At 26.6% G+C, this 12,992-nt stretch overlaps 1 pseudogene across 1 annotated transcript; it reads right to left on the bottom strand.

Moving 5' to 3' along the window:
- Positions 1-3,707: 3,707 nt before the first annotated feature.
- Positions 3,708-4,823, bottom strand: LOC107642577 (ethylene-responsive transcription factor ERF039 pseudogene; annotated as a pseudogene). The gene has a single exon (XR_015883808.1). The product of XR_015883808.1 is annotated as an ethylene-responsive transcription factor ERF039 pseudogene (transcript).
- Between the last annotated feature and the right edge of the window lie 8,169 nt (positions 4,824-12,992).

Genomic DNA, 12,992 nt, shown 5'->3' on the forward strand with positions numbered 1-12,992 from the left:
CTATATAATACATTAATTATATAATGTACATAAATTTTTCAAGAACAAAATTCAAAATTAGAGTATTAAATTAGGGTAATGAACTAATGATATTAGTCAAATTAGGAGTCTCTTTCAATAAATATTTTTTTATAGTTTAAACTTTAATGGACTCCCAAATATTATGCTTTATCCTCTCTTGGCTCTCAGCACCTCAACAAATAACCAGAAGTAACAAATGATAACAAATCATCACAAACAAATTCCAATTAAAAAAAAAAAAATAGACCCAACAATAGATGTATTAACAAAATTAATTGAAGCTTTTTTTTGTCATGAGGCTCAATAATTCTTTAAATCTTTATAATTTTTTAATATTTTAATTAAATTTTTAAAGTTTAAAATTTTTAATTTAAATTTTATATTGAATAAAAGTTTTGAATCAAGTCTCTGTTAAATAATTTTTTAAAAAAAATATTTTTAAAATATTTCATTTCTCTTTAACGAGAACTATTGATAGAGATAGGTCTAATTAATTTATCCAAGACAAATGCCAAATTGTAAACTTTTAAATTTGAGAAACTTATTTAAAAAATTAATAAAATTACATAAACCTATGAAATAATTAAACATATTCATCATTTTATGAAGAGGTTCAACTAAAATATAGTTAATTCTCAAAATGAAATGATCTGAATCATTAGATTATTATTTTACTAAATGACTTTTTGTCCAGTTATTATTCTAGCTAGGGGTGTGCATTAGTCGGGTGAAACCGGGTTTGATGTGACCAGATCCGGCCCAAAATATATATCGGGCCTATTTATTAGACTCGAACCCGACTCTAGACCCGATGAAAACCTATACACTTTCGGGCCACGATACATTATATTACCTTATACCTTCTTGTAAGTTAGCATGTAAAAATATCCAAATTTTCAACACTCCAACAATTATTTGACATGGTAAAATTAATAAGAACTAACTCTTCTCTAAAGTTAAAGTATAACCATAATCAATACTAATATTGCCTAATAACACCAAATATTTAAATCAATACAAATAACATAAGATTATGCATTAGTCTAAAGTCTTATGCATTTTAAACATAAAACATTAACTTATAGTCTTATATATAATGACTAATAACACAAAATATTAAGGTTTACAATACTTAAAGTTCACATAATAATAGCCATCATCCATCACTAATAACACAAAATATTAATTGTGTATGATGACCGGGCCAATTTCGGGTGACTCGAGCTATGACCCGGACCCGACCCGAAATAATGACCGGGTCTACTTTTGAGAGCTATACCCGACCCTAAACTCGATGAAATCACATCAAATTAACCCCTAAAGTGTTCGGGAGAAAACTTTTTTAAAAGTTACAAGTTTTTACCTTTTTTTTTCCCTTAAAACTATATAATGAATTAGTCTATTTTCCATGTCCCACCACTCATAAAAGTAATTTCGGTAGCTTTTTCTAACAATGCCGTTAAAGAACCGGTCCCAAGAGAAGACATCGTCCATACTACATTGGTCCTATACCTATAATTGGCATGAATTTTTTATTTTTTAATGTCAATACAAAGAATTATGAATTAATTGTGAAAACAGTACTACGTAAATGTCCTGAAATATATTATTGTGAGTCTAATTAATTCTTTTGTAGATATATCATATTAAATATTAAGTGTCACCGGAATATACATATTACTTTCACATACCACAAAGTAATTTAATAGTTAATTGCTTCTAGTAATAATTATTATTTATATTCACAATTAGATACATAAAGAATAATAAAATTGATAATATATTTTTTTATTTTTATGTGGACAAAGAATTGTGCTTGAGTAGAGTATGATAAATGAATTTAAAATTAGTATAACTAATTAAAAATTTTAAAAATTTAAGATTTATAAATAAAAATAAGATACAATTGTCTAACTAACTTGATTTATTTTTTAAAATTTTAAAGATAAAAATAGCTCACATAGTCACTTTTATGTTTTTAAGAATTAACGTACTCTATAAAAATTTATGACATATCAAATATTGACATGATATGTTAATTAGTCGTTGGAAAAGTATAGGTAGACAATAAGAATACTAAACAATGTGAACAATAGATATATCGGATGTTCAATTTAATAGGTATGCAGATGATTATATTCATTATTTTTAATTGGATGGTTATTTGTTTGGATTTGATTTACTCATGCACAGTTATCAATGGTTGAATGTTCAATTCACTAGATGTGCATGATTATTCTAATGTTAAGGTTTAGGAGGTAATTTAGGGGTGGAGTATTTTTTTATTTTATTAAGTCAATTTTAGATCTCATTGTTCATATTGTTTATAAAAATCATTGTCTACCTAACAAAACTGTTAATCATTTTATAACATGTCATTTATAACACGTGACATGTAAGATGACATTTCATATAATAGTTTAAAAATGAATAATTTGACTTACGGTGATATCTTATAAAGATTAATTCGAAGTATTTAATCTTTGGATGATTAATTTGATGTTCATGTAATATTTTTGAAATTATTTAACTATTAGTAGGAGAATTATTACATGTTAAGTGACATGTAAAATTATATTTATTTCAATATATACAAAATTATGGATCTTATCATTTACCTTTTATTTTTTTAAATAAATAATTTGTTTAATTAATTAATTATATATATATATATATATATATATATATTTTGTTAAAATAAAATAAAATAATTCTGTATAAAACTTAGGTATATCTATTATCATCTATATAATGAAAATTGAGACAAATTTGATGTACATTTTTTTCTAAAATATATATCTTTTATAAAGCTTTTTAATTTAACTTTAAGGTATTTATTATACTACCATCTAAATTAATCTTAATTATTTATTATTTTACAGATTTGATAAATAAAAATAAACTAATAAATACTGTTATACCCATCATGATTCAAGTTTGTGTCACTATTGTGCTTAAATATAGTAATTGACAAGGCATCATATACTAACATGTAATAGCCAAAGAAATAGTCGTACTAACTAAGATTTTATGTATTTACTTGAAAATGGTTATTTTTTAACATGTAATTATATTCTGATCCGTCACTTTATAGTTTGGTCATTATTGTGCATTATGAATTATAACTCAATTTTTTTTACTTTCATTTTAAGTTTGTAATGGACAATCTTAATAATTATTATTCTGACTTAATGACCAACGGTCATAACATCAATTCTATTCATCAATCCTATGCTTATAAAGACACCAATTTCTATATCTCAGAAAAAAAAACTACACAATAAATTTTATTTCATGTCTAACATTTTATATTTATAGAATTATTATATACTTCTTAAATACTTACTGAGAGTACTTTTTACAGGTACCCACTCTCGTTCTTCTTGCCAAAATATACATTCTTTAGAGATAAAAAAACAAGTTCAATTTTCTTTAAGGTGAGATATATCTCTAAAATTCATCTACACAGGAATATGATCATCTCCAATTACGGTTGAATTCAAAAAGTTGAAACACAAGACTATACTTAGGTATATATTGTTGTGTTGTTTTCATGAAGACATTTAAATCAAGCTTCATAATAATACTTTCGCTTTTATTAGTACTACATTTGATATCGGACTAGCTGTTAATTATAATATATTTGCATGAACAAAAAAAAATAGAAAACAGAAAAAAGAAAGGAATAAGTAATAACACAAGTACATTTATTAATTGCCGAAGAACTGACGTACAACATATTTATTCAAGTGCTAAAATAAAAAAAACACACTTTTATTCAAGTGATGGAGTGGGAACTCAATTATATACAGCACTTCTCAGAAATTCCAACTCTATGCACTCATTTTTATTCATTTTTATTCATCTCCCTGATTGCTCCTCTAACAACCTTTCTCAGAAACGAAAAGAGCTGTGTAATTTGTGTCCAACATCAGGGTGCGAGTGTGCCACCACGGAGAACAAAAAAACAAAGAAGAAGACAAAACAAACAACACAAGAGAAAGGGAGAGAGAGAGACTAATAACTTAGTAGGGCACTGACTCCCACTGGAAAGGCTCTGCGAGCTGGAAAGCCGAGTCGAGTTGGTCGGCTTCGTTCACAAGCCAACGCGTCGAGTAATCAAATTCACTTCCTCGACCACCGTGATCCAAGTCAATTATCAGGTCAGGGAGGTCCGTAAACATGTCATCCTCCTTGTCCATCGATGAATTCGGCGATTCTTCATTGTCCTTAGGGTGGGAGGAAGAGGACGAGGAGGACGACGAGGACGCCGCGGACACGATTGGGCTGGGATTGGCTACGGCTTCATGGCTTGGAAAGTAATCCAATGCGGCTGCCTTGGCAGCGGCGGCTTGTATGTCCTTAGGGGAATTGGTCGGCGGACGTGGAAGGTGCGGGCCGAGTTCGGGGAAGTTAAGGATAGCAGCGCGGCCTTTGATTGCTAGAGCCGCGGCGTCGTGGGCTCGAGCCGCCATTTCAGCAGTGGCGTAAGTTCCGAGCCAGATTCTGTTCCTCTTCTTGGGCTCTCTAATTTCAGAGACCCATTTGCCCCATTGGCGCATGCGTACTCCGCGGTATCCACTAGCAGCGACCCTCTTTTTGGCGGGTGGTTTGGGTGGTGGAGGTGAAGATTGATCGGGGGAAGATGAGGAAGCAGCAGAGTTGACAATGATGGGAGAGACAAGGGGTTTTTGCGGCTCCACGTCCATGGAAATGGAAGTGAAAAGCAAAGATGGAAGGGGAAGGAAACTTGGTGAGTAAAGAGGTTCAAACTTGAAAGACCTTTGGGATGAAGTTTTCAGCTATGCTATCAATTCTTTTTATAATATTAACAAAATGAAAAAGACAAATATTTCTCCTGTGTGTCTCAAAATTAGTAGCAGTAAATTTTATTCTCTCCTATATTATAACATATAGTAGTAATTCTAATTGTACATGCATGAACATAAACAATAATTTTTTTGTATATTTTTTATTTAAATATAGAGTGTCCTATTTAAATTTAACTCTAGATAATTGATTTATTGTATTATTTCTATTCTCATGCGACTTTAAAATTTGAGAAATGCATACTAGTTTTAGACTATATATAATACTTGTTCCAAAACAATTTTATCCAAATTTAGACTTTGTTTTAAAGGGAGATTGAAATTGAAAGATAAAAATTGAGAAATAAAAATAAAAAATTGAAACTAAATTAAATTTTTATATTATATTTAATGTAAAATATATAAAATTACATTATGTCTTAATATCTTATTTGGTTTAAGATAAATATAGAAATAAAATAAAAATATTTATTAAAATATCTTTAGTTTTTTAAAAAATATTATTAAAATTTAATTAGTCTCTGTTTTAAAAAAATCAGTCTCTTGTGTTTTTACTTTTTAGAAGTATTGAAGGAACTGAAATTTTGTGTCTTAAAATTAAAATTTTAGTCATTCTCTAATTACCAAATACAATACTAAATTTCAGTTTCTTAATTTCAATTGATATGTGTTTTGTCGATTTTTAGCAAATCGATAGTGGTTCGATATCTAATGGTCTGAGAGCGAAACCTACTCCTCTCTGTGAGTACCAGTTTTCTTAAAGTGCATCAAAGACCTCTCTATCAAACAGAAACTTAAGAAAATCTAAAAAACATAAATAAAAGATTTTGAAAATAAATTAACTAAATTTAAAATAAATTGTATTGAATTTAATTAAAAAAAAGTAAAATACCTTCGATTACATCAAAGGGCTTTTGACATGGAAATAAAAATACTGAAAAGTAAAATCGACGAAAAAAATAAATGTTACTTAAAAGATAAATCTACAAGAAGTCAAGTATTTTCTGAGTGTGCTTGGAGATTATGTCATTTGAGTTATTACTCATTGGCAAACTAAAATTATCTTATCTAAGTGTACATTTATAATTTTATTGTAATATTCTTAATCATATACTTATTATATATAATATTATCCAATTATGTCAGTGATAATTAATAAATATAAAATAAAATAATTTTAGATTAATTTACATAGATTTTTATTTTTTCCTAACTATTTTTGTTACTTTATTTTACGAATGGACAAAATAAATTTATTATATAAGTATGCATGAGAGAAAGAAAAAATTACTCTCTATAGTCTTTGAAAACTACTGAAACAATTCCGAAAAGAAAAAGAAAGGGTCCAGCTGGAAAAGAGAGAAAACAGTTGTAATCTAATAATTTATGAATATTTTGAAAAAAAAAAAGATTTAAGCACATTTATTGGTTTTATTATTCAAAAAGATAAAAAAAAATTTGAAGGTTTAATTAAAGTGATTATCCACATAAAATATTTTTATACAAAGACGACAACTAAGAATTAGTTTAATATATTTAACTAAATTATTTAATTAAATATACTTTTAAATACGAAAAATTAATTATTAAATTAGTTAGCTATTATATATTTTTATGAGTTATGTTACACATAAAAAAATTTTTAGCTTACAAATCTTATAAATTGAGCCAAGTATAATAAAAACTACATTCATCCACTGGAGCGTGATAACATGCGCCTCACTCAACCGTTTTCAAAGCGCGCTCTTACTCACCATTATGGAAGATATTTCTTTTTCTTCACGTTCCTCCTTCTCCTCCTCCTCTTGTAACAACCCAGACCACCCGCTAGCACGATATTGTCCGCTTTAGTACACAAGGTCTCACGGTTTTGCCTTTCTTCTTCTTCTTCTCCTTCTTTTTTGTGTTTCTCCTTCTTTTTCTTCGCGTGTTTCATTTTCGTCGTTGTTTCTTTATTTCTGTTGTTGCTGCATTTTTCCTCCTCTTCTTTCTATTAATTTTGTAACATTATGTATTTTTTTTCTTTGTTTGATTTTTTCTCCCAAGAAGAATTATAAGAAAACAAAATAAGAAGATGAGGAAGAAAAAGCAGTAGAAGATGAAGAGGAGGAAGATGAAGAGTTTTGAATTATGCAGAACTTATCAGAATAAAAATACACCTAAAAATTCTTAAAATACACCCAAATATCTTTGTGTTACACCCAAATTGTTACAAATACAGAAAAATATTTTCTCTAATGCTACGTTCTTTTCTTCTTCTTTTTTCCTTATTTCTTTCTTTCTTTTAGTTAAATGAATGTAAGTTCATCATCTTCCAAGTAATTCTGCAGTATTATGTGTTTCTTCTTCTTTTTTGATTATTTTTTTTTGTTTTTATTCTTGTTAAAAGAGTAAAATAAGAAAAAACTTGAGAAAGTAAAATAAAAAGGAAAAGATGAATAAAAAAAAAAGAAGAAGAAGAGGTGATGATGATAAAAAAAGAAGAAAAAACAGTAGAAGATGAAAAGGAGGAAGAAGAAGAGTTTTGAATTATGCAGAACTTATCAGAATAAAAATACACCCAAAAATTCTTAAAATACACACAAATTTACTACAAATACAGGAAAATATTTGCTCTAATGCTGCATTTTTTTCTTCTTCTTCTTTTTCCTTATTTCTTTCTTTTTTTTAGTTAAATGAATGTAAGTTCATCCTCTTCCAAGTAATTCTGTAGCATTATGTGTTTCTTCTTCTTTGTTTGATTTTTTTGTTTTTATTCTTGTTAAGAGAGTAAAACAAGAAGAAACTTGAGAAGGTAAAATAAAAAGAAAAAGATGAATAAGAAAAAAAAGAAGAAGAAGATGGTGATGATGATAAAAAAAAGAAGAAATAGTAAAAGATGAGAAGGAGAAAGAGAAAGAGTTTTGAATTATGCAGAACTTATTAGAATAAAAATACACCAAAAAATTCTTAAAATACATCCAAATATCTTCGTGCTACACCTAAATTTGCTGCAGAAAAATATTTTCTCTAATGCTATATTTTTTCTTCTAAATTGAACCACACCTTAGCCACTTGTTGGATTCAAAACAATAATTAATTTCGTTTTGGTTCAATTGACAATATGAACCTGAATTATTTATTATCTTCAACAACGAGATAACTGATGATGAAAGAGAAAAAGAAAAAGAAAATAGGAGAAGAAATTTCAATAAAAAAAAAAGAAGAAGAGGAGGAAGAGGTGGTGTTGATGACGACGATAACGAGAAAGAAAAATTACGAAGAAGAAGAAGAAGAAGAAGAGACACAGAAAAAAAAGAAGAAGAAAAAAAAGAGGCACGGAGAAAGAAGAGGAAGAGACACAGAAAAAAACGTGAAAGTGCGTAAATATAAATAACTTGTATGACTTGTATGAAAAAATGCTTGTACGTGGAGAATAACTCTATTTTTATATAAATGTATGCCTATTGTTTAACTCATTTTAAAATATATTTTATATTTTAATATGTATTTTATATAGATAATTAATTTAGTCACTAATTTTTTATGTACAGTATAATTCTTGTTTAACATAAAAAGTATCTATATCTTATCTATTATATTAAAATTTCTTTTCTCAGTTTCATGACGTCCATCCAACAGGATTAATATTAGTTCCTCATCATGAGTTAGAACATAAGTGGCATTTTTTAGGTATCACAATAATTGTAGTTTACTTGAAGGAGCAAGTGTATGTGATAGGCGCGTCACTCCGTCCCCATTGCCAATTGAAAGTACAAAAAGGGGAAAAAGATAAAATTAATTAAGGAAAATGAATATGGACCGCTAAGGTCATTTTATATTGAGTTTCAGAATGTGTTGTTTTTGTTACAAGTAGGGATATTTAATTAATTTCTAGTTAGAACAAACTTTGGTGGACCAATGTTGATTGTTGATATATTATATTTATATATACATCTTCAAATCATAGCTTTAATTAATGTCGTTTTTGTGGAGGCAAGATCTTCTTCCATTACAATAATAAGGAATTCATGAGTGTTTGATCAAAGCGTGCGTTTATTATTAGTTTACTCGTTTCTTTGATTTGGGGTAAAATATTATATTGAATGTAATAGACATTATTAGACAATGTGTGGCCCATGAAGATCAATGAAGTTTTGGTACTTCAACTGCCACTATGTTCAAAATCTGCTATGCGGACCCATGATCACTAATGCCTGATGCTTATAATTATCCACCGCAATTAATCATCATTCTTGGCATCTTATATTTGATTATCCTCGTGAATTTCAAGGAATCCGTGAAAGATGAGGACTCAACCAGTGACTACTGTTCGCATCTAGAAAGGTTGATGAGTCAGTGGAGTTGCTTGGTTACCGCTAGCTCTAACTTAATTAGGAAGGGCAATACCACCCGAATTCGCAGGTATCCATCCTGTTTCTACCCGCTTCGAGCGGGTAATTATCCGCCTATATTGGGACGGGTTTTTAGCAGAACAGGTTCTTGAGAGGAGCGGGGTGGGGTCGAGTTTAGGTAATACCTGCTCCTACCCGTTCCGCTATATATATAATATATATAATTTTAATATATAATATATATAATATATGTAAAATAATTAGTAAATGATTAATAATATTGTATCATATTTAAATTTTTACTTTAATTTATATTATGTATGTGATGATGGTTATATAAATTTTTAAATTTAATTTTATTTATTGAATTTTAATAATTATAGGGGCGGGTTAGGGTTCAACGTTTTACTACTCGCGGGTAGAAGTGGGTTAGGTTCTATGCGGGTTATTGTACGGCAGGGAGGGGTCGGGTAGAACAAAAACCCGCCCCATTGTCACCCCTAAACTTAACTTGGTGATAATTCAATAAGTTTATAAATATTATTTGAGTCTAAATTTAAATTTATGTATTAAATAAGGGAGCCACTTAGATAAAGATATCAAAAACGTCTTTTTTTAAAGATATTTTTTAAAAATTAAAATTTAACACATATAATTAATTAAATTGTATTATTTTTATTAAAATTAGACCACACAAATCACTTTAACAAAAAAATTAATGAATTAAATTTTAAACTGGTATAAATTAATATTTTTTATAAAAAATTATTACAATATCTCTATTATAAAACACAACTAATATATATATATATTTTTGAAAACTTTAAATTCTAACCCTATAACGATAGAGAAGAAAAGGGCTAGAATTTAGAATTCTCAAAATTAATATATAAGAGTATTTTAGTCATTTTATATAATAGGAGTATTGTAGTCATTTTTTATAAAAAAATAATATTAATGTAGACAGATTTAAAATTTGATTCATTATTTTTCGATCAAATTAATTTGTCTGACCTAATTTTGACAAAAATAATATCATTTAAGTAATTATATGTGTTAAATTTTAATTATTAAAAAATATCTTTAAAAAATATCTCCATGAGACAAGCTCTTAGTTGCATCCAATTTGATTTATCATTCTTTCTTCTTTAAGATTTTTCTTGTTTTTCGACCACGCATCGTTGAATGAATACTTTCAGTATAGTGTTTTTGAGAAATCCCACCTTTTATTATGCTGTCCTACTTTTAGATATCTTTGTATTTCGTTTTTCAATAATTAATGAAATATAACCTACTATCTTTAGAAAAAAAAAATTGACTTAACTCAGTTTAATTCGACTTACTTTCGCATTTAATAGGCTAATACAATGGAGATATGTTTTCTGTAATTATTTTTGAATAATGTTATATGATTAATAAATATTATTACTTTTTTTTAATATTTGGCTATTAATAATTTATATTTATATTTATAGATATTTTACACATAATAAATATATAATTTATACCTATATTTATTTAAATTTTACACATAAATTAATATAATTTATACTTAAATTTTTTAGTGTTTGTACACATAAATTAATAAAATTTATTTATTAAAAATAATTTAATATTTATACTAACAGAAATATTAAAAGTTACTGATTTCAAGAGTTTCTCTTATTTTATTTATACTTTGAATAAAACCATAATTGACTTTTATTCCCACCTTGCAAAGTTTTAAATGAAGTATCAGTCTCTTTATAATATTTTTTTCTTCAAAATTGAAATATCTAATAGATGATAAATGTGTCGAATATTATAAGATATAATAATAGATATGCAAAATAATTCTTATAAGAAATCAGTAGTTTACCCACGTATCATTACTCAAATATCATATTCTCTCCGATTATGCCAAGTTGCAACACATTAAAACAATCATTTATTTATTTATTTGTGTAGGTTATTGTCAATCTTAGAGAAAATTCCACTCTATTAAAATGACACTCTCTTTTTCTCTATTTTATAAATATACATTTTTCTCTTTTCTAAATTTTAAAAAATCTCCTCTTTAGTCTATTTTAAATTTTTTGTGTTAACTAATGTTAACTTTATCCATTTTAAAAAAAATTATTTTTTTAAAAAATACCATTAACAAAAATTTTATTTTTTATCATTAAATTTTACTTACCAAAATATCTTTTAATAAATTATTCTTTTATTGGTTAAATTATATTTCAAAAAAAATTTAATAATTATATTATTTTTTCTAAAATACCCTTCAATAATTTTCGTTAACAATTTTTTTATATTTTACTATTAATTTTTCGATATCTATATATATTATTTTAACATTAAATAAAAAATTTTAGTAAGATTATTTTTTAATATAAATATATATTAATTGCTATACATATTAACAGTGGTAAGATTTTTTTATTTAATGTTAAAATAATATATATTGGTATAAAAAATTAATAGTAAATATAAAAATAATTGTTAATAAAATTTTTAGTAAAATCACAATTTAATAATTAAAAAATTATTGAAGGGTAGATATTTTAGAAAAAAATAATTTTATTATTAATTTTTTTGAAAATATTTTAGTAAAAATACAATTTAATCAATAAAAGAATAATTTATTAAATGATATTTTGGTAAGTAAAATTTAATGATAAAAAATAAAATTTTTGTTTAATGGATATTTTTTCAAAAAATAATTTATTTTTTCTTAAAAAATGGAAAAAAGTTAACAATAGTTAACATAAAAAATTTAAAATGGATTAAAGAGGAGGTTTTTTAAAAGTTAGAAAAGAGGTAAATGTACATTTATAAAATAGAAGAAAAGAAAGTATCATTTTAACATCTCACATGAGAGGAGAATGTCATTTTCTCTCAATCTTATAACAAAATCCGTTGGGATTGTGTGGAGTAGGCAGAGACACAAAGACAAAGCGTTGTGATATGCAAATCTAGGTCGTTTTTTTTATCCTGAATTAGATGTGCACTAATAAGGTAGCAAAAATTTGGTACAAACTTTTCAAATAATATTGTAACTACATAATGTCAAAATCAAAGATAACGGTAGCAAAATGTTCTGGATAATTTCGAAAGTGGATCATCTCCAGTGAAAAAAAACTGAATGGTGTGTAATGTTTAATCTAACCATTCATTATTCTCTTTTTTATTTATTTATGGTTCCACTTATAGAATCAAAGGTAAGAGATAAATGTTAAAAAAACTGAAGAGGATCCATTCCCGATAATTTCTAATAGAACAGTAGTAGTAAGCAATTTTACTCCAACAATTAATGGCTCTATCTCTTTTGTTCAACTTTTTCCCAAAATGAAGACTCCAACATGTTAGTGAAAATTTATTTACATATAGTTGAATATTTAATTGAGAAATTGCTGCATAAATTAGTTGGCAAGCTATAGATAGGTGCATTTTAATTTGTTAGGGGTAGCCCTACATTTTTAATGAACCCCTTTCGTCATATCATATCGTCTCTACCCCTATATGGAACACGGTTCTTTTCAAATATCGCTCATCGCTCTCACAACTACAATAATACACGCTACAATTTAAATCATTTTAGCGACTGCACCCTTGTACTATTACAACACGAGGGAAAAATGTTATTACATATACTCCTTTTTTTTTATTTAAAAACAAAAAAAGAAATATGGAAACAATCATCACATTATTATAATTTATTAAAAAATTACACGAATAGGAAAAAATATATAGTAGTTATTCAAAATTCTGTAGAAATGACTATTATACACATTTCCCTGAATCCGTCCAAAGTGAGTTGACATGA

The sequence above is a fragment of the Arachis ipaensis genome, chromosome B5 (assembly GCF_059453495.1).
Source record: "Arachis ipaensis isolate K30076 ecotype BB chromosome B5, ASM5945349v1, whole genome shotgun sequence".
In the NCBI taxonomy this organism is placed as follows: Eukaryota; Viridiplantae; Streptophyta; class Magnoliopsida; order Fabales; family Fabaceae; genus Arachis; species Arachis ipaensis.